Source organism: Xenopus tropicalis, chromosome 1, assembly GCF_000004195.4.
Source record: "Xenopus tropicalis strain Nigerian chromosome 1, UCB_Xtro_10.0, whole genome shotgun sequence".
Classification (NCBI taxonomy): domain Eukaryota; kingdom Metazoa; phylum Chordata; class Amphibia; order Anura; family Pipidae; genus Xenopus; species Xenopus tropicalis.
Window position 1 is genome coordinate 207,495,361 of NC_030677.2, and position 17,394 is coordinate 207,512,754.

Here is a 17,394-nt window from a genome sequence, read left to right on the forward strand (position 1 = left end):
GAACCCAAAAAGTCAGTAAAAATCTCAATAAACGTTGTTCAAGTCACGTCTTTGGCTTTCAGAGAAAGGACCCGGCTCAGATTTGCTCCGTTTCATGAATACTAAATCCATAATTTGCTTGAGGGATTCGGCCCAATCACAAGGTGGAGAACAAGGCAATTTCAGGCCGAAGCAGCTTTGTGTGATGTCGGGCTGCCGGGGGGGGGGGGGGGGCAGGGGGGGCATCACGCTGAGGGAGATGACAATAAATAACATTGTGATCCCCTTGGTAAATCCTGTTCAATTTCCAATATGCAAAAAAGGATCAGTATTCAGCCAAATCTTCTGTGGGGCGACTGTGTCTAATCCCCCCCCCGGCCCCCCGGCCCCCACCCCCCGGCCCGAATCTGCCGCTGAATTATTAATGTACAAGGACAAAAGCTGCAAAATTAGAAACTCTCACTGCAAAACTATCGGCTGATACAGATATTTTTTTCTTGTCCAAGACCTCCCTGAAGGGCAACCCCCACCTTATAACTACCCCCTGTCATAGGCTAGAATTATCTACCTAATATATAGGGGCAGAGACAGGGGAAAGTGTTGGAAGGGTTACTGCCTGCCCTGCTCTCATTTCCCTACAGAAATAGGGGTTGGTAGCACTAGGTAGGTACCTAATATATAGGGGCAGAGACAGGGGAAAGTGTTGGAAGGGTTACTGCCTGCCCTGCTCTCATTTCCCTACAGAAATAGGGGTTGGTAGCACTAGGTAGGTACCTAATATATAGGGCAGAGACAGGGGAAAGTGTAGGAAGGGTTACTGCCTGCTCTGCTCTCATTTCCCTACAGAAATAGGGGTTGGTAGCACTAGGTAGGTACCTAATATATAGGGGCAGAGACAGGGGAAAGTGTTGGAAGGGTTACTGCCTGCCCTGCTCTCTTTTCCCTACAGAAATAGGGGTTGGTAGCACTAGGTAGGTACCTAATATATAGGGGCAGAGACAGGGGAAAGTGTTGGAAGGGTTACTGCCTGCCCTGCTCTCATTTCCCTACAGAAATAGGGGTTGGTAGCACTAGGTAGGTACCTAATATATAGGGGCAGAGACAGGGGAAAGTGTTGGAAGGGTTACTGCCTGCCCTGCTCTCATTTCCCTACAGAAATAGGGGTTGGTAGCACTAGGTAGGTACCTAATATATAGGGGCAGAGACAGGGGAAAGTGTTGGAAGGGTTACTGCCTGCCCTGCTCTCATTTCCCTACAGAAATAGGGGTTGGTAGCACTAGGTAGGTACCTAATATATAGGGGCAGAGACAGGGGAAAGTGTTGGAAGGGTTACTGCCTGCCCTGCTCTCTTTTCCCTACAGAAATAGGGGTTGGTAGCACTAGGTAGGTACCTAATATATAGGGGCAGAGACAGGGGAAAGTGTTGGAAGGGTTACTGCCTGCCCTGCTCTCTTTTCCCTACAGAAATAGGGGTTGGTAGCACTAGGTAGGTACCTAATATATAGGGGCAGAGACAGGGGAAAGTGTTGGAAGGGTTACTGCCTGCCCTGCTCTCTTATCCCTACAGAAATAGGGGTTGGTAGCACTAGGTAGGTACCTAATATATAGGGGCAGAGACAGGGGAAAGTGTTGGAAGGGTTACTGCCTGCCCTGCTCTCATTTCCCTACAGAAATAGGGGTTGGTAGCACTAGGTAGGTACCTAATATATAGGGGCAGAGACAGGGGAAAGTGTTGGAAGGGTTACTGCCTGCCCTGCTCTCATTTCCCTACAGAAATAGGGGTTGGTAGCACTAGGTAGGTACCTAATATATAGGGGCAGAGACAGGGGAAAGTGTTGGAAGGGTTACTGACTGCTCCAAGACCATTTATCCACAGGGATAAGCACAAAATACAGTACAGATGTAGATTAAATGGATTATCAGATTCAATGAGAGTAGCCTGGACAGTAGCAAAGTCCTTAGGGTTTCTACACCTAGCGGTCCGGGTCCCATACAGCAGACGAGGATGATGGGGAACAAGCTATACTGTACCTGATGGATTCTGGTCTTTTTTCAACCCAATGTAACTATGATACCCCTGTCACTACTGCGGCCCCTTCACTAAGGCAGCAGAGCCTGTAAAGGAGAATACTCCCAGCTGTCTCTCCTTGTTGGAGCCAAAAATCTGCTCTTTCTAAATAAAACTGACTGTCTCACTGTCTTACAAGGAATTGCACTTGGGAGTCAGCATTGGGCACCCAGTGTAAGGATGAGTCCCAGTGGGTCGGGTGTATTGGATCTTGGAGCAGAGGTTCCGGGGGGATTCACTTGTGAGAGGTGCAGGTGGGTTTTCCTCTTGGAATATGAATTGAAGACTCTATGGGGGGAAACTTGCAGCTTTTAGTGGTGCTGTTAATTTTGGGGAGGGCAGGGGGGGCACGGGGCAACTAGGAGGGGGTGTAGAAGGGACAGCGGAGGCAAATGAGGAAGACTGGTTTGTCACGGGGGACTGGGGGGCAGAAGGGCAGGGGGGCTGGTCGTCAGCTTGTCCCAATTAACAGATTTACCATTTCGAGTGAAGATGCCGGGGAGGGCGGCTCTATAGCGGCACGTATGGGGCATCTGACTCTCCGAGCAGCTTTGGGGCAGTTTCTTTAGTACAGGGGGGTACCGGTAATAGCAGGAATCAGGTTATTGTTATAGGGGGGATCATTTATTAGGAAGGTGGGTAGGGTAATCTACTGCAAGAACCCTAATGTCCAACTGCCTGTTGCTTGCTTGGTGCTACGGTGCGGCATGTGGTGCAAATAGAGAGATAATTGGGAGAGGCTGGGGATTACCCAGTGTTCTTGGAACTCACACATACATGCTAGGCCCCATCAGCCAATGAATGGGCAGAGTTTTGTCCTTTGCGCCCACACTACTTCCTGTTACAGTTAGAGCTGCATCACTTCCTGTCAGCTGATCTCTGAGGGAGCACACAGCCCATCACTAAATGGCGGCTCAAGGGAAAGGATGTAAAAGGGCAATATTTACTGATATATATATTCCAGTTTGGGGAGATTCTTTAATAGGTCACTTAATATGATATAAACTGTCTGTTGGTTACGTATTCATTCTGGGGGTATAGTTTCCTTGTTCCTCAGCCCGCTATAGAATAACAACTCCAAACAAGTACAAATTTGTAATTAGAACTGATCCCATAAGTTGTGGAGCTCATGTAGAAGTCAATGGGAGTTGGGTTTTTGAAATTGAAATTTGGCAGATTTTGAAATTGAAATTTGGCAGATTTTGAAACTGAAATTTGGCAGATTTTGAAATTGAAATTTGGCAGATTTTGAAACTGAAATTTGGCAGATTTTGAAACTGAAATTTGGCAGATTTAGGGTAAAATGCGAGTTTGAGTTGTTTCTTGTTTTTAAGCAATCATGTATTTGATTTTCTTCATTAATCAGCATACATCTGAGATTTTAAAAAAAAACAAAAAAAACCCCTCCAAATCATTTTGATAAAGCCACTCCCAGCTCATGGATCTTTCATTCAAATGGACAATAATGGCAGAAAATTGTGTATAACAAGGATACAAGAAAAAGGAAACTCCCATGCGTTAAACAGGTAGTGACCCCCTTATCCGGAAACCCATTATCCAGGAAGTTCTGAATTATGGAAAGGTCATCTCCCATAGACTCCATTTTAATCAAATAATTCCAATTTTTAAAAATGATTCCCTTTTTCTCTGTAATAATAAAACAGTACCTGTACTTGATCCCAACTAAGATATAATTACCCCTTATTGGGGGCAGAACAGCCCTATTGGGTTTATTTCATGGTTAAATGATTCCCTTTTCTCTGTAATAATAAAACAGTACCTGTACTTGATCCCAACTAAGATATAATTACCCCTTATTGGGGGCAGAACAGCCCTATTGGGTTTATTTCATGGTTAAATGATTCCCTTTTCTCTGTAATAATAAAACAGTACCTGTACTTGATCCCAACTAAGATATAATTACCCCTTATTGGGGGCAGAACAGCCCTATTGGGTTTATTTCATGGTTAAATGATTCCCTTTTCTCTGTAATAATAAAACAGTACCTGTACTTGATCCCAACTAAGATATAATTACCCCTTATTGGGGGCAGAACAGCCCTATTGGGTTTATTTAATGGTTAAATGATTCCCTTTTCTCTGTAATAATAAAACAGTACCTGCACTTGATCCCAACTAAGATATAATTACCCCTTATTGGGGCAGAACAGCCCTATTGGGTTTAATTAATGGTTAAATGATTCCCTTTTCTCTGTAATAATAAAACAGTACCTGTACTTGATCCCAACTAAGATATAATTACCCCTTATTGGGGGCAGAACAGCCCTATTGGGTTTATTTAATGGTTAAATGATTCCCTTTTCTCTGTAATAATAAAACAGTACCTGCACTTGATCCCAACTAAGATATAATTACCCCTTATTGGGGCAGAACAGCCCTATTGGGTTTATTCCATGTTTGCAGTGAGTACAGGATATTAGAACCCCCCTAACCAGATGCAGAACAGATGGAAGTTAAAAAACAACAAAATCTCAGCACAAATGAGTCTGAATTGAATTCATTTAATTTCACACAATGAATAACATATGAATAGGATTATTTTTTAATTTTTTTTTCCATTTTTTTTCCTCATTTTTTTAGTTAAGTGCTCTATACTGCTAACCTGATTTGGTAGCGAAAAAAAACAAAACAAAAAAACAAACGAAAAAACAAAAACAAAAAACGGAGCTTCGTTTTAGAAAAAAAAAAAAAAGTTTAAAAACCAACATCTAGAATGATGAGTGCATGACAGTGAGGCATGCTGGGAGATTCTAAGCATCAGATAAACAGCAATTCCATAGCCAGTCGTCTTTTTTTTTTCGTTTTTTTTTTCTTAAATGTACAAAAATGCTTCATGAATAAAAACCGTTACAAAAAGAACATTTCAAACAATGTACAAGTTTCCGTCGCCTCTATATTCAATAAAATACAAATACGTTTTTTTTTTTGTTTGTTTTTGTTTTGCTCTAAAATAGGTTTACGTACAATCCAAGTTGAACATGCAATTACACTTTTAAAAAAAGGCTCTTAAAAACCACTTATGAATACAAACTAAAAACTTTCCAGCACGACTTGGAAAAACAATCTTGTGCCCCCATTCGGTTTTTTTTTTATTTTTGTTGTTTTTTTTTTTTTTTTTTATCGTTTTGTCGGTTTAAGTATATACATATATATAACATTTTCGTGTGCATTACGTAAGAAATTAGCTTAAAAAGACACAAAGCAACACGGAACCCGCTGCGCTTCCAACGTTGGCCGATTGTTGGCAGCCGATTCCCCCGTTTCTCGACATGAAGTCGGGGGTTCCGCTGTAGTGTGACGTTGACACGGAGCAGGAACGTATGGACGTGTTTTTGGGGGTTGGGAAATGTTTGCCGAGAGTGAAATGTGCTTCTAATTGCTTCAGGGCTTTGATAAAGCTTACATCAATGGACCACCCAGCAACTCATATTGGCCACTAGTATAGCTGAATATATCTCTGGAAACAGGGCAAAAAAATACATACAGGTGATGGGGCCACCAATGGCACACACATCGTAGCCAAGGACTGAAGATCTAGAACAGTGATCCCCAACCATTAGCACCGAGGCAACATGTTGCTCCCCAACCCCTTAGGTGTTGCTCTCAGTGCCCCCAAACCAGGGAGTTATTTTTGAATTCCTGACTTGGGGGCAAGTTTTGGTTGAATAAAAACAAGATTTCCTACCAAATAAAGCCCCTGTAAGCTGATAGGGTGCATAGAGGCTGCCTAATAGCCAATCACAGCCCTTATTTGGCTCCTCCATGAACTTTTATGGTGCTTGTGTTGCTCCCCAAGTCTTTTTACATTTGACTGTGGCTCCCGAGTAAGAAACGTTGGGGAACCCTGATCTAGAAGAATAGTATATATACATCTTAATAAATGGGGCTGGTGAAAGAGCACCCAAAATCAAAGAGTAAAATTCAGAGGCCTTCCATTGTTTACAGGGATCCCCAACACTCAGATGTAAAAAGTGTTGGTGATCCACACAAGCATGAAAGAGTTCTTTGGGGGCTGCCAAATAAGAGCTGTGGTTGGCTATTTGGTAGCCCCATATGGACTGCTGGACTGCAGGAGGCTCTGCTCGGAGTAAAACTCCAGGACTTGGTTTGGGATTTGGCAGGATTCAGATTTAGCCAAATTAATGGTTCTGGTCGAACCGACTTTTTGTCACGTAAACATGGAAGTGGAAAATTGTTCAAACCCTTCCAAAGAAATTAGGATTCTGTTCGGTATTCAGCCGAATCCGTTACAAAGAATTCAGGGGTTCAGCCGAATATGAAAAAGTGGATTTGGTGCCTCCCTAGTCTCTATGCTTCCAAAACTTGCCTCCAAGCCAGAAATGTAAAAATAAGCTCCTAACTGTGGCCACCGGGAGCAACATCCAAGGGGTTGGTGACCACCATGTTGCCCCCGAGCCACTGGTTAGGGGTCACTGGTTCCAAAAACAAATAGATCTAGACCAGTTAATACACCACAAATCCCCTTTATCCACCACCATTTTGGCACTCTAGGAACTTGTGAAGAAAGTCTTTGGTAGTGTCAACTTTTCAAGGTTCTTCTGGCCTTTTTGGGCCAGATGTTCTTACTCTCTACATCGGTTCTATGTCGACAGCATACGGTTTTACCGTAACCAGATTCCAAGCGTAACTGTTGCACAGGGGTCATTTACTCGTGATAATTGTCATAAGCAATAATGGAGGGGGCGGTACTTCTGAGCATCAAAAATGGACGGCAACCACCACCCGTGACATTATACCCTAAAAACGTTGACGCTAATAAAATCTCAATTTATAATGATCGGAGAGCGCGGCCGTTTGGCTTATTGTTTTTACTATTATTGCATGGAAAATTACAACAATTTCATTGCGAAACTTATTACTGACACAATTCCAACCAGTCAAAGCCCTTCCCCCGGGTATCGACTGCTGTAAAAGCCGCGAATGAGACAATATGAACCAATCCGCATTCTTATTTACAGCAAATTAAACGCTTCTTTAATGTTTGTAGCGAATCAAAAGCAGAAATGGAAAATTTGATACAGATTGCATGACCTTGCGGAGAACCAACCCCTACACTGCTTAGGGCTAATTTCTAGGCTCCGCCCCCCACAAATTAATAATAATTTTGGCCTTCCACCACTCTATTAAGAACTATTTATTAGCAGACGCTGGGTTTTAAATCTGAAATAATACATTCAAAGATTTTTGCACCTGAGAATGGGAAATATTCCCAAATTCATCATTTTGTCAAAGTTTGTAAAAACTTCTGTCCGTCCAATATACAAAATGTATCAAAATGTGAATTTCGAGCTTAATATATGGAAACTCACCCACTTTCTATTCATTCCTATGGAATTTAAGAAGCATATTTATCAATTGGCGAACTTCTTACTTTCCCCCATTGATAAATATGCTTCTAAAAATAGAACAAAGGTGAGTTTTTATTTATTAAGCTCTAACATTTTGATAAATCTGACCCAAATTCAGCATTTCCTTCATACGTGATAGAAAATGATAAAAAATTTTAGCTACGAGGTGGCAGATTTATTAATTCTCGCACTCAAGTCTATTAAGAATCCTGATCGCAATTTAAAAATTTAGCGCAAATCATAACACAGATTAAATGTAAAAAAAATACACCTCCACTGATTTATATAGAAGGTTTTAGATTTTTTAAATTTCAAATTTCAAAAAGAATTTTTTTTTAAAAAAACAAAATTGTCTGAAATGTTGAAAGTTTGGTAAGAAAGGAAAATTTCTCAGAAACCGAATGACTGCCTTCACTGTACTGGACCTGTCTAATCATGACATAGAAAGTAGGGGATGCGCCAAACCCACATTTTTGGGTTTGGCCGAACCCCTGAACCCACCATGAAGGATTTGGCCGACTCCCGAACCAAATCCTAATTAACATATGCTGATTAGGATCAGATGGGGTTAAAAATTGCCCGAAGCCGAATGCTTCGAAAAGATCCCTAATAGAATGGTGCATCCCTAATAGAAAGATGGCAGGATTTGGACAGGGAAAATAGGCCAGGTTTGGATGAGAAGAATGGTGGAAGGGCTATGGGTATGGGCAAGAACTTGTATTTGGTCTCTATACACTTGGAAAGGTCTCAAAATAAGGTTAATGTTTTTAAAAGCTTCGGCTACGTATGATAAATGCCCAATGATGTGATTTTTTTAATTGATGATGGACTCATGGAAGGTCTACTCTACCAGAATAGGACTCATGGAAGGTCTACTCTACCAGAATAGGACTCATGAAAGGTCTACTCTACCAGAATAGGACTCATGGAAGGTCTACTCATATTTGCATCCCGTACTGTCTACTCTATGAATTGACCAGTCATGGATTTTGAAAACAATAGAGGTTACTTATGATTTTCTTTTATGTAGAACATAAATACTTACAATTTGGGCATACCCATACTGATAGAAATGTATTTAAAAATCTGAGCTGTCAATCATATATTGCCTGCCCCGCCTCTATGCCATAGGCATAGAGACGGGGCAGGCAATATATGATTGACAGCTCAGATTTTTAATTACAATTACTTTCACTTTCCATTTAGCACTTCCTAGATATCACCTAGATGGCAAATGTGTAAGATTTTGGGGATAATACAAAGCTTACCCCAAATGTGGGGGTGATACAAAGTGTACCCCAAATGGCGCCAAAATTCCAAGACTGAAGGAAAAAAGAAATTCAATAGTTTCTATAGTGTAAGTAAAGTTTATTTTGCTCAACTAACCTGATAGAAAAGTTTTTGGAATTATTTCTTAGGGTGACGGGTCCCCTCTAAAGGAAGACACCTACAGTCTATGCAAAATGAGTGGCCAGGTAGGATTCATCCCTTATAACAGTGGTTCTCAACCTTCCTAATGCCCCAACCATAGAGGAGCGGTGTCTCAGTTCCTAAGACCATCGGAAATGTGTTTTCCGATGGTCTTAGGTGACCCCTGGGAAAGGGTCGTTCCGCCCCCAAAGGGGTCCCGACCCACAGGTTGAGAACCGCTGCCTTATAAGTTAGTCAATGGTTGTCCATGTCAAAGCATCTCCAACGAGCAACACCAATGCAAGATATAATGCAAATATAATGCTCGCCGACCATCCAATAATGGGGTTTCTCCGGGCAATTGTATTCGTTTGACACAAAGGGGGAGAATTCTACCACTTGTGGCAATTCTGATTTTTTTTTTTTTTTTTTTACAAAATTGTTGAATTTGTTTCCCCACTGACCCAGTTTGCATTCACAGACTGATAGCTGTACATTATGTACAAAAAGTACTAGATTAAGGCAACTACAGTTACAATTCCCCAAACCCACCCCAACTTGGCTTCATTCAATTTTACGGTTTTCTTTTTCTCCCCCAAAAGAACAGCATTTGCTTTGTGTTTAATGGTAGTCATTAAGGGGGGGATATATATATTATTATATATATTTATCAAGGGAATCATGTGGTACACAGTAAAAGAAAATGGCGCCACCATACAAGCCAATGGTGTATTGTGTATCATGTCATTGGTGTATTGTGTACATTATTTCCATCTTCCAAATGATGATATAAAGAGCTGAATGGGGGGGGGGGGGGGGGCAAGTACTAATGATAATCATAGTAAAAGCCTTATAAGCATATGTGCTTGGATACCCAACCATTAACCAACTCTGCTTGTATCTCAACTTAAGCAGCCAATAAGCTGAAAGCCAAAACCTTTAGGCAACCAAGACGGGTACATCATTCCTTCTACTGGTCATGTTCCTTGGTTCTCATCACTGTATCAGCTAGTCATGATCTCAAGAGTTCGAGACTAAACCAAACACTCTGCTGAGCATTCATTCTGCTAATTTTAGGGTTGGCCTTGTTCTACTGGTTATGTTCCTTGGTTCTCATCACTGTATCAGCTAGTTATGATCTCAAGAGTTCGAGACTAAACCAAACACTCTGCTGAGCAATCATTCTGCTAATTTTAGGGTTGGCCTTGTTCTACTGGTTATGTTCCTTGGTTCTCATCACTGTATCAGCTAGTCATGATCTCAAGAGTTCGAGACTAAACCAAACACTCTGCTGAGCAATCATTCTGCTAATTTTAGGGTTGGCCTTGTTCTACTGGTTATGTTCCTTGGTTCTCATCACTGTATCAGCTAGTTATGATCTCAAGAGTTCGAGACTAAACCAAACACTCTGCTGAGCAATCATTCTGCTAATTTTAGGTTTGGCCTTGTTCTACTGGTTATGTTCCTTGGTTCTCATCACTGTATCAGCTAGTCATGATCTCAAGAGTTCGAGACTAAACCAAACACTCAGCTGAGCATTCATTCTGCTAATTTTAGGGTTGGCCTTGTTCTACTGGTTATGTTCCTTGGTTCTCATCACTGTATCAGCTAGTTATGATCTCAAGAGTTCGAGACTAAACCAAACACTCTGCTGAGCAATCATTCTGCTAATTTTAGGTTTGGCCTTGTTCTACTGGTTATGTTCCTTGGTTCTCATCACTGTATCAGCTAGTCATGATCTCAAGAGTTCGAGACTAAACCAAACACTCTGCTGAGCATTAATTCTACTAATTTTAAGGTTGTCCATGTTCTATTGGTTATGTTCCTTGGTTCTCATCACTGTATCAGCTAGTCATGATCTCAGGGGTTAGAGACTAAACCGAACACTCTGCTGAGCATTCATTCTGCTAATTTTAGGGTTGTCCTGGTTCTACTGGTTATGTTCCTTGGTTCTCATCACTGTATCAGCTATTCATGATCTCAATGGTTAGAGACTAAACCAAACACTCTGCTGAGCATTCATTCTGCTAATTTTAGGGTTGTCCTTAGTGGTGGTGGAGCCCAGGGCAAAATGATCAATGTTGGAGCCACCATTATTTAGCATATGAATCTGTGGGGGTACAATAAACAATCGTTACAACCCCTTGCATACCTTCTAGGGCCCCAGAAAGTGTAGGGTCCAGAGTAGCCTTTCCCTTCCCCCCGGGGAGTACACAGCTAACCTCTGCTGGGTGGTCTTTTAATGCAAAATTAAAATGGTACGTCCTAGCTTGAAGCAAGAAAATACATTGCTGAATATCCATTGTGACTATTGATAAAACTGCAGTTACATGTGATATACGGTGAGCTTACTAATCTGAAAGCCTAGTGCCGAGAGAGATTCATATATCAACTGTATTACAAAGCTGACAGTCAAGCCAAGTCTAAATACCCCACTGGTATGAGTATCGGTACCCTTTAGCCTCATTGGTTCCGACCTGCTACGTCTACTAAATCTCAGTTTATAGTGATCCTAACAGGTGGAGTCAGACTCTCCTCTTCTGCCCTTTCTGTGTCTTTTTGCTTTGATCTCCTCCTCCTCGCTGGTTTTCCTCTTTCCATTTCTCGGTATGCGTGACGATTGGCCTTCCCTGGCCATGTGTATTACCGCTTCAATAGTATCCATGACCAAGTCTTGGCGGCTGGCTTCCAAGTCCAGAGGGTGCAAAGAAGGCTTTTGGCCTCGTTTGCTTGGAAGGTCAACGCATTTCTCCAGAACTGGCATTTGGTCTCTAGAGTCCTCGTCGAACAAGAGGGGATGCTTCCTGGGGCGCCCCCTCTTCTTCTTCACAAAGTTATTGCCAGTCTTTGATTGTCTTTGTAATCTCTTGGCCTTAAGAATTTTGTTGACGTGATCCATGTTTTTTTTGGTGGACAGGATTTTATTGTAGTTGCACATCTTCCGCACCTCGCTCTGGATCGCCTCGATCTCGCAACGCTTGAATCTTTTTCGGAGCGAAGCACTGGCTGCCGAGAGAAGAAACAAACAAAATTAGGATACAAGGCTAAAAATGTCCAGCTTTAACTAAATTATATGTTTAACTTGTTGTTTCCTTTGCCCTGTACTATCATAGGAAACGTGTTTATTTCAAAACCCATCAGTTAATAGAGCTTCTCCAGCAGAATCCTGCATTGTAATCTGTTTTTCCCATGGGGCTAGCCATATTCTTCATTTCCCAGGGTGCCACAGCCATGTGACCTGTGCTCTGATAAACTTTAGTCATACTTTACTGCTGCGCTGCAAGTTGGAGTGATATCCCCCCCACCCTCAGCCCCAGCAGCCGATCAGCAGAACAATGGGAAGGGAGCAAGATAGCAGCTCCCAGTAGGTATCAGAATAGCACTCAATAGTAAGAAATCCAAGTCCGGCTTGGGACTCCTCCAGTTACATGGGAGTAGGAGAAACAATAGGTTAGCTGAAAGCAGTTCTAATGAGTAGCGCTGGCTCCTTCTGAAAGCTCAGACTCAGGCACACTTTACTGCTGTGCTGCAAGTTGGAGTGATATCCCCCCCACCCTCAGCACCAGCAGCTGATCAGCAGAACAATGGGAAGGGAGCAAGATAGCAGCTCCCAGTAGGTATCAGAATAGCACTCAATAGTAAGAAATCCAAGTCCGGCTTGGGACTCCTCTAGTTACATGGGAGTAGGAGAAACAATAGGTTAGCTGAAAGCAGTTCTAATGTGTAGCGCTGGCTGAAAGCTCAGACTCAGGCACACTTTACTGCTGCGCTGCAAGTTGGAGTGATATCCCTCCCCCCCCCCCCCCCCCCCCCCCCCCCCAGCAGCCGATCAGCAGAACAATGGGAAGGGAGCAAGATAGCAGCTCCCAGTAGGTATCAGAATAGCACTCAATAGTAAGAAATCCAAGTCCGGCTTGGGACTCCTCCAGTTACATGGGAGTAGGAGAAACAATAGGTTAGCTGAAAGCAGTTCTAATGTGTAGCGCTGGCTGAAAGCTCAGACTCAGGCACAAGGCACTGAGATGGCGCCTACACACCAATATTACAGCTACAAATACATTTGTCGGTTCAAGAATAAAATGTTAAATGGCAGAGGGAACTATTTGCTATGCCAACAACAACCTATATAATTGGCTTCTCAGACACGTTTGCTTTAGAAACTAATCAACCATGGATAATTCTTAAACAAAAAAAAATTCAGAAAATGGCATCCAGCCAAAGGGGGCAATATAGGGAGAAGAAGCAATAGGAATCCTATCTCGCCGGGCATTAGAGCCCATGTCTATACTTTATCAGGAGGCTGCAGCCCTCAGTCAGACCTGTTCTCCCATTTTGTCCAACTGGAGCAGAGCGGGAGAATTCCTCAGTCGGAAATGGTTGGACGGCCGACCATATAATCACCGGCGCTGCTGTAGGGAGATAATGGCACTAGAGGATTACCCACCCTGGGGGGGGGGGGGGTGTATAGGGCTGCAGGGGGGGTTCACAATGGATCCAACAGAGGGAAAAGAAATCAGCCGGTCACAATGAACTGAACACGGAATTTTCTTCAACGTAAAATAACCCAACTGCTGTGTAACCGCTAATATCTAGAAACCTTCCTACTGCAATTTACGTATCTCCAATGCACAAAAGGGAAAACTGCAATAAGCTTCATAAATAGCCCAGCGAACTGTATGTACATTGGCTTCTTCAAAAAGAATCGCCGGATCTGGGATGGAATAGGAAAAGGTTTTACTTTAATGAGCATTGTACAGCTATCTAGCCCAACTGTCTGTGTATCCCCCCACTGCTACTATAGGCCCCATCTCTCCCTACTATACCTGCTATCCCACAGCCCCAGTCCCTTCCCAGAGGCTATTATCCCCCCACTGTTACTATAGGCACCATCTCTCCCTACTATACCTGCTATCCCACAGCCCCAGTCCCTTCCCAGAGGCTATTATCCCCCCACTGCTACTATAGGCACCATCTCTCCCTACTATACCTGCTATCCCACAGCCCCAGTCCCTTCCCAGAGGCTATTATCCCCCCACTGCTACTATAGGCACCATCTCTCCCTACTATACCTGCTATCCCACAGCCCCAGTCCCTTCCCAGAGGCTATTATCCCCCCACTGCTACTATAGGCACCATCTCTCCCTACTATACCTGCTATCCCACAGCCCCAGTCCCTTCCCAGAGGCTATTATCCCCCCACTGCTACTATAGGCACCATCTCTCCCTACTATACCTGCTATCCCACAGCCCCAGTCCCTTCCCAGAGGCTATTATCCCCCCACTGCTACTATAGGCACCATCTCTCCCTACTATACCTGCTATCCCACAGCCCCAGTCCCTTCCCAGAGGCTATTATCCCACTGCTACTATAGGCACCATCTCCCCCTACTATACCTGCTATCCCACAGCCCCAGTCCCTTCCCAGAGGCTATTATCCCCCCACTGCTACTATAGGCACCATCTCTCCCTACTATACCTGCTATCCCACAGCCCCAGTCCCTTCCCAGAGGCTATTATCCCACTGCTACTATAGGCACCATCTCCCCCTACTATACCTGCTATCCCACAGCCCCAGTCCCTTCCCAGAGGCTATTATCCCCCCACTGCTACTATAGGCACCATCTCTCCCTACTATCCCACAGCCCCTTCCCAGAGGCTATTATCCCCCCACTGCTACTATAGGCACCATCTCTCCCTACTATACCTGCTATCCCACAGCCCCAGTCCCTTCCCAGAGGCTATTATCCCCCCACTGCTACTATAGGCACCATCTCTCCCTACTATACCTGCTATCCCACAGCCCCAGTCCCTTCCCAGAGGCTATTATCCCCCACTGCTACTATAGGCACCATCTCTCCCTACTATACCTGCTATCCCGCAGCCCAGTCCCTTCTTGGGCCAGTAAATAATATCAGTTCCAATATAACGCAGTAAGTGAATATGACAATGGTGCCAGCAGCCCATGAGATGGGAGGGAGCAATAGAGACATCTGGATACCAGTAAATAAGCTTTAGGTCTGAGTTTCATTATAGTAGAAAACCCATTTCCCATACAGTAGAAGCACCCCGGTCCGTGTCCCCTAAAGGACAGAGGCATTAGGAATGTAGTTGTTATGATAGTGGAGCTCGGCCCTAATGTCATTACTGAGTGTATCAGTTTGGCCTGTGGGCATTGGGAGTTACAATATGAATAAAGGCTCCTTTGCTCGGCAGCTGCGCTCACATTGCAGATTTGTTTCCAGCAAAGAAGTTTTTCAAAGAGATCTTCATTAATTACAGGAAACCCACAGAGCCGGCCAATTTTCCCATTAACAGTTACTTTCGAATTTCACCAAATTATCTCAACATCTGGACGGCAGACAAATCAACATTGTAATTTGGGTTCTTTATTACCTAAACGTGAACCCGGAGCCTTCAGCTGATAAAACATGTAGTTTGTGTAAAACAAATTCTTTCCTTGATGGGAAAACTTCTTTTTTTTAATGGACGGCAATGGGGGCCAATCAGAAGCTGGCTGTGCCCGGGGATAGTTGCTCATTGGTTAACAGTGCCATATACAACTATGTTCTTCTAAATAGTGCTTTGATTGATGATTGTCCTATTTTGATTTACCTTTATATATATATATATATATATATACACACATTGTGCAATATATATATATATATATATATATATATATATTGCACAAACAGCTCATATGTAAAACCCTGCTTCATCTAAATAAACCATTTTCATATAAATATACTTTATTAGTAGTAAGTGCCATTGGGTAATCCTAAATAGAAAACTGCCATTTTAGTACTAAGGGCCGCCCCCCGGGATCATAGGAGTCACAGTGCACAAAAACAAGCCAAGGCACACATACATGCTAGGCCCCATCAGCCAATGAATGGGCAGAGTTCTGCCTTTTGCTCCCACACTACTTCCTGTTACAGTTAGAGCTGCATCACTTCCTGTCAGCTGATCTCTGAGGGGGCACACAGCCCATCACTAAATGGCGGCTTCTTTCAGACGGTGTTTACACCAATATTGCTTAAATGAATGAATCAATAGGAAGAACACCGTTCCAAGAAATCCAAACTTCTATTCAGGAGAGAGGGGATATTTGTAATAGCACATGGGTCTCTATCCCTTTCCTCAGTCCTTCAGACTTAAAGTGGCCATACATGCTAAGATCCACTTGCTTGGCGACCTTGCTCCTGATATCCCCACCTACAGGTGGGCAATATTGCGCTAATTCAGTCGCTTGGCCCTTGCGCCAATCAATCAAATTAGGACAACATGTATAGGCGTCCGTTGGTTCGGGAACCGCATTAATGAGCCAATGCCATCCCCGGTACGACTGATTTTCACACCTGCCCCATCGAGATATGCCCGATCTCAGCCAAATGTCGGTCGGGCAGGCCTGTCATTAGTGCCCATACACGGGCAGATTAGCTGCCGAATCTGTCTAAGGGACCAATATCAGCAACTAGAATGGGCCAATGTATGGCCACCTTTAGATCCTGTAATCATGGCCTACAGCCGAGTAACTGTATCACCAGCTATTAATCAGTATTACAGGATCAAACAACTAAAGCACAGAAGGAGTTTAACCACAGTTTAACCATAGGGATCAGCAACCAACCAGATTTTCAGTCTCGGCTCTTCTCGTTATTGACATGGGCCTGACGTAAGTGGAAACCTGTCATTCAGAACGGAGACTCTCTTTTAACCTCCGAAGCAAATTTATCCCGGGGGGGGGCAATTATCAGTCTTTGAAAAGAGATACACAAGGCACCTTTGACTCGAGCGCTATTGGTATGTGCTCTGACCCGCGTACTGCAGCCTGAGCATTTTAAAACTAAATGTACAGTGGAGCTGAATGGTTTTACCCTGAGGGGCGTAGCTGTGTGGGTACCTGGGGGGGGGGCACAGACTGGACACACCTGGTAGAATCTACGTATGAGAAGGGTTGCCACCCAACCAGTATTTTATCGCCCTAAGCAGTAAAATAGTCCCTATTTGGCCTGATCCTCCAAGAACCCACCCTTCAACACCATCAAACTGGCAGTCAACTCCATAGATCTACGCCTTTACATCATTGGTCCATCCCTCCTATGCCATAGATATGCCCACCCATGCCTTTGCCCCCCACCTCATGATCAGGCCCTATGTATGAGGTTAAAGGAATAATCTGCAAATAATAATGTCCTTTCTGAAAAAAAACCAAACCAAAACAAAATGGCAGGTTCTCCAAGAGAGAATCAATGCGCTGGCCACGTAATGAACCTTACAATAATTATTTACCGTCTAAAAGTGTGGGGCTGGCACCTAGGGGTGCTTGGGGCAACTGCAGGGAGGACAAATAGGGTGAGAATTGAGGTCATTTGCTCTACTATATATGCCTGAAGGTCCAGCTGGAAGGTCAGTTAGGGTAATTGGGGCGGAGGGGGTATATTTACTGCTATAGATATTCATGGAACTATGGTTTAATAACCGATTAACAGCAATAATTACTATATCTGTACTTGCTGTACAGGGGCTGGCACATAGGGGTGCTTGG

At 43.5% G+C, this 17,394-nt stretch overlaps 1 non-coding gene across 2 annotated transcripts in view; it reads right to left on the reverse strand.

Annotated features, from left to right (window-relative positions):
* Positions 1-9,262: 9,262 nt before the first annotated feature.
* Positions 9,263-17,394, reverse strand: part of setbp1 — a 136,867-nt gene continuing 128,735 nt past the window's right edge. Inside the window, exon 6 of one of the 2 annotated variants that reach the window (XR_001171194.3) lies at positions 9,263-11,852. This is a non-coding gene — a transcript (SET binding protein 1). The remainder of the gene's footprint in view (positions 11,853-17,394) is intronic. The other variant, XR_001171195.3, reaches the window with a different exon arrangement.